At 34.4% G+C, this 11222-nt stretch overlaps 1 pseudogene; it reads left to right on the top strand.

The window, feature by feature from the left end:
* The first annotated feature begins 295 nt into the window (after positions 1-295).
* On the top strand, positions 296-605 carry LOC107971308 (cytochrome c-like; annotated as a pseudogene).
* The last annotated feature ends 10617 nt before the right edge of the window (positions 606-11222 follow it).

Raw genomic sequence — 11222 nt, forward strand, 5'->3', positions numbered from 1 at the left:
ATTGTGCTTATCCTTTGGAAAGAGCAATGAGATGCAGGGGGAAGTAAGGAGAATCTACATGAGCTTTTAAAAATATTATTTTTTTCATATTATTTATTTCTCATTACTTTTCACATTGTTCTAACTAATTTGAGGATTCATACACATATTTTGCATTTATTATTTATATATGTTTTTAGAAGAATAAGAAAATCTCTTCTTCCATCACTCCTTTAGAAAATGTTCATGGCAGGGAGTGGGACATCCGGCTTCAGAGCAGGAACTTTCGTTGCACCAGTGATGAAAAAGAGAATGAAATGTGGGTGATGTTGAGAAAGGCAAGAAGATTTTTGTTCAGAAGTGTGCCCAGTGCCGTAAAGAGAGGCAAGCACAAGACTGGGCCTAATCTCCATGGTCTCTTTGGGCTGAAGACTGGTCAGGCCATTGGATTCTCTTACAAAGACGCCAGTAAGAACAAAGGGATCACCTGGGGAGAGGATACAGTGATGGAGCATTTGCAGAATCCCAAGAACTACATCCCTGGAACAAAAATGATCTTTGCTGGCATTAAGAAGAAGGCAGAAAGGGCAGACTTGATAGCTTATCTCAAAAAAAGCTACTCATGAGTAATAATTGGCCACTGCCTTATTTATTACAAAACAGAAATATCTCATGACTTTTCTGTGTGTACCATACTTTAATAGATCTCATACACCAGAATTCAGATCATGAATGACTGACAGAATATTTTACTGGGCACTCCTGATTTAAAACTAAGACTGGCTTGTGGTTAAATGAATATGTTCAGTTTTTGAATTTTAATAGTAATTCCAATTCAGTAAATGCTGTCACTGTTTGCCCCTTCTAAAGATATGATTAGACTTCACTGGTAATGTTCAACTTTTCACAAAGATGGTGACTGCCATCTTAAAACTTACTGGATATTGGTTTATATTTAGATTTCTATAACTGGTTATGTGAATATATTTAAATACTGGGGAAATTCCTTCACTGTCTCAGAACCAAGCAAGATTCATCTGTGTTTTGTGTTCATTTGCCTCTTAAAGGCAAGGGTTGAAGATAAATAAGGTAGCAATGTCTACTTTAAATTTTTGGCCTTAACTATGCCAATCTAATTAGAATTCTCTGCATTTAAAATGGTTCTTTTTACTTACTGAAGGGCATTTTAGTGTGGTTTATGTGTAATATCAAAGATTATTTAACATTTCTCACATTTTATAGATGATCTATAAGGTCACATGCTTTTAATATAGTAGCAAGTTAAACTTCACTCTTGAATTCTTTACAATCTAAGTCAAACTAAGTTATAATTTAAGATTGTCTTTAAACAGCCATTCAGATACATAAAACTGTGGAACTGCTCTGTATTTGTGATTGTGGATAGTGCTTTTGCCAGCTTAAAAGAATTAAAGTAGAGGAGATGTACATAAGTTTTAAAATTATGTGTGATCGTAAGACTTAAGATAATTAAAAAGAAATTCACAGATCATGACAAAAACATGTTCATGGCAAAGAAAAGACATATTCTAAGTAGATTAATAATTACAGATGTGTCAAATATACAGTTCTAGGATTTATGATGTAGTCATTAAGTTCATCAAATACTATAATGAAATATGTAATTTAATTTAAATAATATTTAGAAATTATATCCATATATTCAGCAAGTAATTATTAAGTGTATTTATGTGCCAGATACCATTCTAGGTGCCTGGGATGCATCAGTGAACAGAATACATCTAGTGCTGCATGAGGGAGCTTCCTTTTTAGCGAAGGAGGACATTAGACACAGATGTATAAATGAGTCATTGAACAAGATAATTGCAGGCAGAGATGGATTCTATGAAAGAAATAAATCAGGGTGATGAGAGGGAAAGTGACAGAGAGACAGCTTTAGGTTGGAGGCTAAAGTGAGGCCTTTGAAGAAATGATAATTCATGTGTGACTTGAATGACAAGATAAAATGTAGAGAGTTAGAGGCTGAGGATTACAGGCCAAGGAAATAGCCCCGTGCGTATGTTGTGAGACATAGCTCCAAGACATAGACATGCATAGTTTAATTCAACTTGACTCTTCCAGAAATGAATTGAAGGTCACTAGGCCTGGAGTATCAGGAAGCAGAGGAGAAGTTGTGAGAGAAGAGTTTGAAGTGAGATGCCTGTGTCATTTAATGAAGCAAATCACATGAAAAATATCACTGGCATTTTTTATTATACGACTTATTTAAAAATAGCAATAAGATTTACTTCCTACTTTATCCTAAGGTTCTGAAGACCTTTCAATGGTATTCTTGGAGGAGACTTTACAATTTTGGTGTGTATCATTATTGTAAAGATACCCTGATATCTTTATAAAATAGAAGTAAATTTAGAAATTAAAAAAAAACAAAACTTTCCTGTTCTCTCGGTCAGTCACTGACAATATGTAAAATCATTGTCTAGTTGATAAATTCATTCAAGTCTTTCATTTTAGTTCAAGGAGACTTTAGTTTCCTCCTTTTGGATTATAAAATGGAAGTTACCTGGATCCCTTTTGTATATACTATTCATGACTTACACATACCTGTTTTGTACATATGTTGTAAATAGCTACTATTGTAAAAGAAAAAATAATTTTCACAGGAATATTTTCTGTGTATAACAGAAATGGCTTACTTTGATGTCTTTGTTGAAAATATGTCCATAACTAATGTAAGAATATTCTAAAACTTTATTTAAAAATTTTAAAAGAACATTTTTATGGATAAGCAATCTCAATATTATAAAAATGACTTCTCTTCCCCTGTAAATGTAAAACTTCCCATCAAATTCTGATAGAACTTAATATTAATGGATCTTGATACAACATATAAAAATCATGTGAAATACAAGGGACCAAAAAATTGCAAAAATATTTTTGAAAACGAATAAATAAATTAGTGTTACTTAAGCCACAGTATATTAAGTCTTACAGCACCTGAAAGTCGTATTGTGCAGAGACAGATAAATGGAAAGCTAAGCAAAATAATGATTCCAGAAATCAATCAATAAACAAACACATATACACATATATTTGATATATGACTATTGCCATTGTAGACTAACAGGAAAAAGAGAAGCAATTCAGAAAATAATTAAAAATTAGTTATACATATGAAGAAACATGAACTTAGATTAATAATTCCTTCCTTATATTACATACAAAAATAAATGCTATATTTTTTAGTCATACTATGTAAACCAACATTAGAAAGTTTTTAAAGAAAATATAATAGTATGTCTTTACAACACATGAAGAGCATTCTAAATAAAAACTCCAAAAGTGAATCATAAAAATGATTGATAAATTTGATTATATTAACATAAACATTTATTTCCTGAAATACACATTCTTCCTGTGCATGCACATGCATCTGTAAATTTAAAATAAAAACAAATTCAGTACAATATTTATTTGTAATAATACTAGAAATCTTATGTGATATTGTTCTACAAGTACTAGACATTTTATATTAAGAAAGCATTGGAATAAGGTGTATAAATATTGATACATGGGAAGATATAAGTTCCGTGTCTGTAGCTAATATGAGCATAAAGCTGTAGATCATGAGAGAATAAAGAATATTAGAAAACTGACACTGTTGATAAGCCAATTCTCTTTAAATGTAAGACAGTCACAAAATAAAACTTTTCTTGAATTATTGGAATTGCATAATTTCTACTTATAGAAAATTATTAAATATCTTCTGGAACAGTTAAGCATTTATGATAGCAGGAGGTTTATGAAAAAATAATTTTGAAGAGTCACTAGATCTTTCAGATAGAGTTAGCATGCTTTACTTATTAAAACTGGATAATATTGTCACAAACACATTAATCAAAAAGATGTATGTAGATGAATTTTATGATAAAGCTAGGATTTCCAATCATTAAAGAAATAAAGATGAATTGTTCATTGAATGGTTTTGAAAAAATAATATGACTATATTCAAACTTGTGCATTATTTTAAATTAAATTTCACATGGAAGAAAACTTTAACATTAAAGAAAGAAATTATAGAGTGACATCAGCAAGATGACTGGCAAGAGAAGCCTGGCACTCATCCTCCCCACAAAAAAATACAAAAGCAATAAGCAGATTAGATTTGACTGGAGTGTCGAGGGGAAAATGTTGGAGTGGAGAGGCACTTGTACAGGAGGGCACGGTGGAAACACCCAATGTCTGCAGCCCAATTTCTCCACCTGGGTTGGATCTGCCTGGAGTCAAGAGGAACTTTCTGTTGTGGGCAAAAGGTAAGCATAAGATCCCCATCATCCTCTGTTGCCACTGCCAATAACTATAGTCCTTACTACAGGAGAATCATAACCATAGTCCTTACTACAGGAGAATCCCACAGTATGCACAAGCACTGGGCCCAGGTTGGAAAGATGCCAGGAATTCACAGAGCTGCGTTGCCTTGGATTAGGAGCACAAAGTGTACACTTCCACCCCCACTGACTCCCTGTAAGCCAAGCTGCTGCAGCACAGTGCCATCTTGAGACCAGGGCCACCTCTGGAGTGCACCCTGCTCTGGGGACCAGACCACGGCCCCTCTCTAGCACTGGGCCTCCATCTTCATTATATTAATACCTGGATTATACAAGGGGCTGAATACTAGAACCCCAGTAGCATGGAGCCTGGACCCAAGATTGACTGTGATCCTGGTCCTGCATAGTAGCGAAATCAGCTTCTGCTGCCCTCACTTACACCTAGAGGAACAATCTGCCACTCCCTTGCAGGGCCGACCCCCCCTGACCTGGTCAAACCACTGAGCACCCTCCTGTGACTGGGAGAGAGCCCTGAGCCTCTGAGCAACTAACACGCTCCTGAGCCAGTGAGTGGCTGTATATCCATCCCCAGCGCCTGAGAAACAGCCCTGTAGGCCATTCCCTGCAGACACTCAACCATGCAGGCCAAGCAGCCATGCACCCATGCCCCAGGACTGAGAAAAAAAATCCTGCGGCTGCCCCTGATAGGCCTTCCCCCAAGCCCACTAAGCAGCTGTGTGCCCATGTCTAGATCCCAAGAGACAACCCATAGGCCACCCCTGTGAGGCAGGCTTCCAGATCAATTGAACAGCCTTGCTCCCATGTTCCAGACTTGAGAAGCATTCCTATGGGCCACTCCTGGCAAACATGCCCAGAGGCTGGATGAGCAGCTATGCTTCCACCTCTTTAGCCTGAGAAACAGCCTCTTGGGCTACTCTCAGTAGACATAACCCTAGGCTGGTCAGGAAGCCTTGCACCCCACATTCCAGGCCTGAGAAGCAGCCCCTTGAGCCCATCCTGGCAGACCTGCCCCCAGGCAGGCCCAGCATTCTTTAACCATCATCGGGAGCCTGAGAAGAAACTCCCACCAGGACACCCCCAGCCAAGAAGCAGTACAGTCAAGTCTGAGGCTTGAGAAATTGCCCTACAGGCTGCTCATGGCAGGCATGCCACCAGGATGGCTGAACAACCATGTGCCCATGCTCCTGGTCATAGTAACAACCTTGTGGCCCCAAGTTGTGGGGCCCCACATGCCCGCATCCTGGGAAACAGCATGACAAGCCCACTCATGGAAAAGCCATGTCACCACCACCACAAATTCTCTCAGCCGGTCACTGAGACACGTGCAAACATCACTTGCAAGGATTACAGTTGAAAATACTACATGGAAACTACACTACTGCATCTACCCAGAAACAAAGCCAATGTACTCCACCAAACTACCACCCAAGATCCATTCACACAAGTAAGTCTTTCCCTGTGAAACCTACTCCATAAAATTAGAAAAGGTAACTTTTCTACCAGATGTATAGAAATCAGTGTAGCAACACATCAAACAAGGACACATAGCATCTCCAAAGAGACACAATAATTCTCCATAACAGACCCCAATCATAAGGAAATATACGAAATACTAGAAAAATAATTCATAATAATAATCTTAAGGATACTCAGTGAGATACAACATAATACAAATATTTTGTATTTCTGTGAAATAAGGAGAACAATTTATGTTGTTGCATCCAGCAACTGATGAATGGATAAAGAAAACGTTGTACAGGTACACAAGGGAATGCTATTTAGCAATAAAAAAGAATGAAATTCTGTCCTTTGCAACAATATGAAAGGGAATGGAGGATATCATAAGTGAAATAAGCCAGGAACATAAAGTTAAACACCACATGTTCTCAGTCATAGGCAGAAGTTAAGAAAATGTTGATCTCACAGAAGTAAACAGCAGAACAGAGATTACAAGAGGCTGGCAAGGGTCTTGAGAAGAAGGGGATAGGGAGAGACTTTTTAAAGGATACAAAATTACAGCTAGATGAGAAATAAGTTCTAGTGTTCTATAGCACTGTAAGATGACTCTAGTTAACAAAAATGTATTATATAGTTTCAGCTATCTAGGAGGATATTGAATGTTCCCCAAAAAAAGAAATGATAAATGTTTGAGATGATGAGTGTGCTATTCACCCTGATCTAATCACTATACATTGTATATATGTAGAAGCATCTTTATGTCTTCCATAACATACAGATAGCTCAGTGGGCCTGTCCTCCTTCCCCACAATGAAAAGTTATAATCCAGTATGAAGTTCCAGGACAAATTGAATTAGAGTTATGCAGAGGTAACTTAGAATTCTATTTCTCTAAGGATTCCTTGTGGTGGTGTCATCAACCAAACTTCATACAAAAGTGAGACGTGAATGAAATTTTGCACCCAGGGCCAGAAGATGTTTTAAAAAAAAATCATAAAAGAAATGCACCCTCTGTCTAATTCAGCTGTTGCTAAACTCCTGTTGGGAGTAGTGAGAAGCAGAGAGCCACTCATCTAGAGGCTGCTCTAAACAGGCTTTGGGCTCAGGGTATCTCCTGAAGGTTGAGTAAGTAAGATCTTTACACCAAAGTAAGATCTATTGATGAACTGGTAAAAATAGAGTTTTAAATGTAAGTGACTTAAAAATTAAAGGTGATAAGAAATAATCATATGTCATTCAGAATGTTAGCAAAGATACATGTCAAAAAACATGGATAAAATAATTTTAGAAAAAAAGCAACAAAACAACTCATTAAGTTAGAGAATTTATATTACAACGCATGAAAAAGGGAGGCATCTGAAAAGGACTTTGCAATAATTATATTTCAAATTCTTTCAAGAGATAAATGACAGAGTTGTAGTTAGAAAATAAAATTAATAAATTATAATGAGAAAAAAATAATTGAGAATAGATAATAATGTAAAAGGCAATGTTTGGGCTTCAAGGTGGAGTACATAGAGAGAAAGAAATGAAAAACATCAAAGTGAAACAGCGTGAAAAATAGGGTGAAATATACAGAGTAAGTAATAGAAGAAATGATGGAAAGGCAATATTTTAAGAAAAACTGGCTATAAAGTTTGTTGGATTGAAAAAAGATAGGTGCTCAGTTACAAAGCACACATAAATAAAAGTAAGTGTACACCCAGAAAAATTGTAGCTATGTTGTAAAATATCAGTGACAAAGAGAAAAGCTTAAAAGCATCCAGAGTAAAAAGACAGATTATCAATGGAGGAAGAGCAGAGAGACTTACAACAGGCTTCCTGCAGAAACTTCAAATGCCAATTGATAGTAAAACCTTCGAAGGGCTGAGAGACAATAATTGCCAATGCAGAAATCTATACTTACTAGCATTCAAGGAAGAAAAGAAGATACAATTTAAAATTACCACCAAAGACACTGTCAGAAATAATCCCAAAGGGTGTCAGTAAGAGTGACAAAAATAAAAAAAGGAACAAATGGAGAAAATGTGGAAAGAAAAGAGAAATAATGAGGTAGATTATTGGTAAAAATAGATTTAATCCAGTTTTGTAACCAGTCAAAAGTTATTTTTTTCTGTCGTGAAAATGCAATTAATATTCTTGATTATAATAGCATGTAAGGTAGGTAGTCACCATAAAAATTGAGAAGCTATAAACCTGTTCACTTAAAGTCAAGATATATTAAATGATACCATTAAAAATGTATACCTGTACATTTGAAAACATAAAAGTTATAATTTTCTATAATGGCCAATAAAAATTAAAATAATTAGTGACCAAACTCTGCCAAGCCAAAAATAACTGGCCTGGATTAAAAAATTTAGTAAGAGTTAATGATTTTTATTTGAATTATTTCTGAGATCTAAAATTTTAAGGCTGCCTATGTTATTTTATGAAATTAGGTAATCGATACAAAAACTGGGAATAATATGATAAAATTTATTTTTAATGTTCAATTATAAACATTGGGACATCCACTAATAGTTGTGGAATTCTGGGCTATAGTCCAAATGCAAATACGTGTAACATATATGTAAATATTTGAAAGCTACAAATCAAATTTTAAAACTCAATTACTATTTATTCTTTGTTACTACTTTGAAAAATGTATCATTTTAGTAAGGATCCGGGTGGATCTACTGATATTTAGAATTCGATAATTTCTTTGAGTTTCATGTGGGAATAAATTACTTTAGGGAGAGCTGGTCAATATTTTCTAGTCATCAGCTACCCCTTATCTTTGAACACTATTTCTTTATTGTACAGTGAATGGCTCTATGTATGCTTATCACCAACATCCATGTTTGCATGTGCAAGCTTTGTCTACATACCACCAAATTAGCTACACTTTAGGTACAGGCTCTTGTATCCAGGCATGCATACATACCCATAAAATAGTTCAGCTTCAGGAGGAAAGACAAGAGAAAAGGCTGTCTAAACCCTGGTAGTATGATCAAGGCCATTGCAGACAGGCATTCAGAGATTGTGAGAGCTCAGGTAATGCATAAGGGATTGTGGGCTTCGTTTAGACATATGTCTTTGACCCTCTGACCTTCTTATACCCTTGAAAAAAGCAGAGTCTGAGCCTAATGATGTTTCCAATAAATAATCTTAACAAAATACTTGGTAAATTAAGTTTAAAAATATGATACATGTATTATAACCAAGCAAAGTTTAAAGTAGAACAGACACATGTGTAATCAAATATATTTACAGATTAAATAAGCAAACCATCTTAAAAGATGATTAAATACATGAAAAATTAAATTGTCTTAACATGATGAAAAAAATTCTTTATAAATTAAAAATGGAAGAGTACTCTCTTAATTTAATTTGTTAATCATATGTACCCACAACCTATTAGAGACATTAAACTTACGATAAACTGTGACAACATGGAGTCTGATAAAAACAAAGATGCCTCCTTTTGTCTGCATTTTTTTCAACATAGTTTTAGTGGCCTTTATTAATTAAATTTAATTAAATAAGAAAAGGAGACAAAATAAAAAATAATTTCCACATGTTATTTGTTATTTTGTGTACTGAAAATCGTAAACAATGTACAGAAATTATTGGAACTGGTAAATTAATTCATCAAGTTGTAGAAGAGAAAGAAATGTAAAAAATCAATAAATAATTTGTATGCAAATAATCATTACATTTTAAAAATACAATTTTAGAGGCATATCAACCTACAAAACTCATGAATTCATGAGTGGAGAAAACTCATGAATGGAGAAATTTTGGTAAAAGATACTCAAGAGCCCTATGAAGAATATAAATGAAACTAATTGAATTCATGAAGAGTTATATGAGATACTAAGAGTAAGAAATATAGAGAAACCAATTTCTAAAACAATAGAGACACAGAAATTTTTAAAGTAAGAACCTTATTAATATTACTAATGGCAAGAAAAGAGAGTAAAGAAAGTCATTAAATATAGAACTTTTAAGAAAACTACACGTTAACATAAGAAAGCAATTGAGAAATAGAGAAATTTAACAGATTATAATAATAAAAAAATAGAAATCTAGGTGCATCTTCCCCAACTTCATCTCTAAATATAAATTTAAGTAATTTTAATCATCAACAATGAAACAAGATGTCTAAAATTCACATGTAACAGTAAATACACCAAAATAGTCAAAAACCTTTCTTAAAAACAAAAACAAGAATGAGGAGCTTTTTTTCTACAAGGATTTCAAACTTGTAAAAAATTAAGCATAGCAATTATTTAACTTTTACATAAATAGTAACTGAAAAAAAGCTGCTGTTACCATAGTACAGTAATTGTTACAATAAATAGAGTCAAAGACAAAGAATACTGTTAAAATAAATTACTTAAAAGCACATGCCAGGGAAGAAATAATGAAATAAACTATTTAGAAAATACTACTATTTAATGCTAATTCTGTTTTATTTTATTTGTTTTTATTTGTCTTTCAAAATGTATGTATAGCTCACATTTATGTCCATTTTTAAACTTTGTATTTCAATTGGTTTTTGGGAAACAGGTGGTGTTTTCGTCATATGAATAAGTTACTTAGTGGTGATTTCTAAGATTTTGGTGCACCCATCAACTGAGCAGTGTACACTGTACCCAATGTAGAGTCTTTTATCCTACATCTACTTCCCACTCTTTCCCCTGAGTCCCCAAAGTCCATTGTATCATTGTTACCGTTAGGTTCTCATTAGCTTAACTCCCACTTATGAGTGAAAACATACGATGTTTGGTTTTCCATTCCTGATTTACTTCACATAGAATAATGGTCTCCAATTCTATCCAGGTTGCAACAAATGCCATTAATTTGTTCCTTTTTATGACTGAGTAGTATTCCATAGTGTGTATATATACCACATTTTCTCTATCGACTTATTGACTGATGGGCATTTGGGCTGAATCTGTATTTTTGCTATTCTGAATTGTATTGCTACAAAACATGCGTGTGCAACTATCTTTTGTGTATAATGACTTCCTTTCCTCTGGGCAGACACCCAGTAGTGGGATTGTTGGATCAAATGGTAGATCTACTTTTAGTTCTTTAAGGAATCTCCACACTGTGTTACATAGTGGTTTTACTGGTTTACATTCCCACCAGCAGTGTAAAAGTCTTCCCTTTTCACCACATACATACCAATATCTATTATCTGTTGATTTTTTGACTATGACCATTTTTTCAGGCATAAGGTGGTATCTCATTGTGGTTTTGATTTGTAGTTTCCTGATCATGACGGATGTTGAGCATTGTTTCATATGTTTATTGGATATTTGTATATTGTCTTTTGTGCATTGTCTATTCATGTCCTTAGCCTACTTTTTGATGGGATTGTTTCTTTTTTTCTTGCTGATTTGTTTGAATTCCTTGTTGATTTTGAATATTAGTCCTTCATCCAATGCATAGTTTGTGAAGATTTTCT

The sequence above is a fragment of the Pan troglodytes genome, chromosome 12 (assembly GCF_028858775.2).
Source record: "Pan troglodytes isolate AG18354 chromosome 12, NHGRI_mPanTro3-v2.0_pri, whole genome shotgun sequence".
NCBI lineage: Eukaryota > Metazoa > Chordata > Mammalia > Primates > Hominidae > Pan > Pan troglodytes.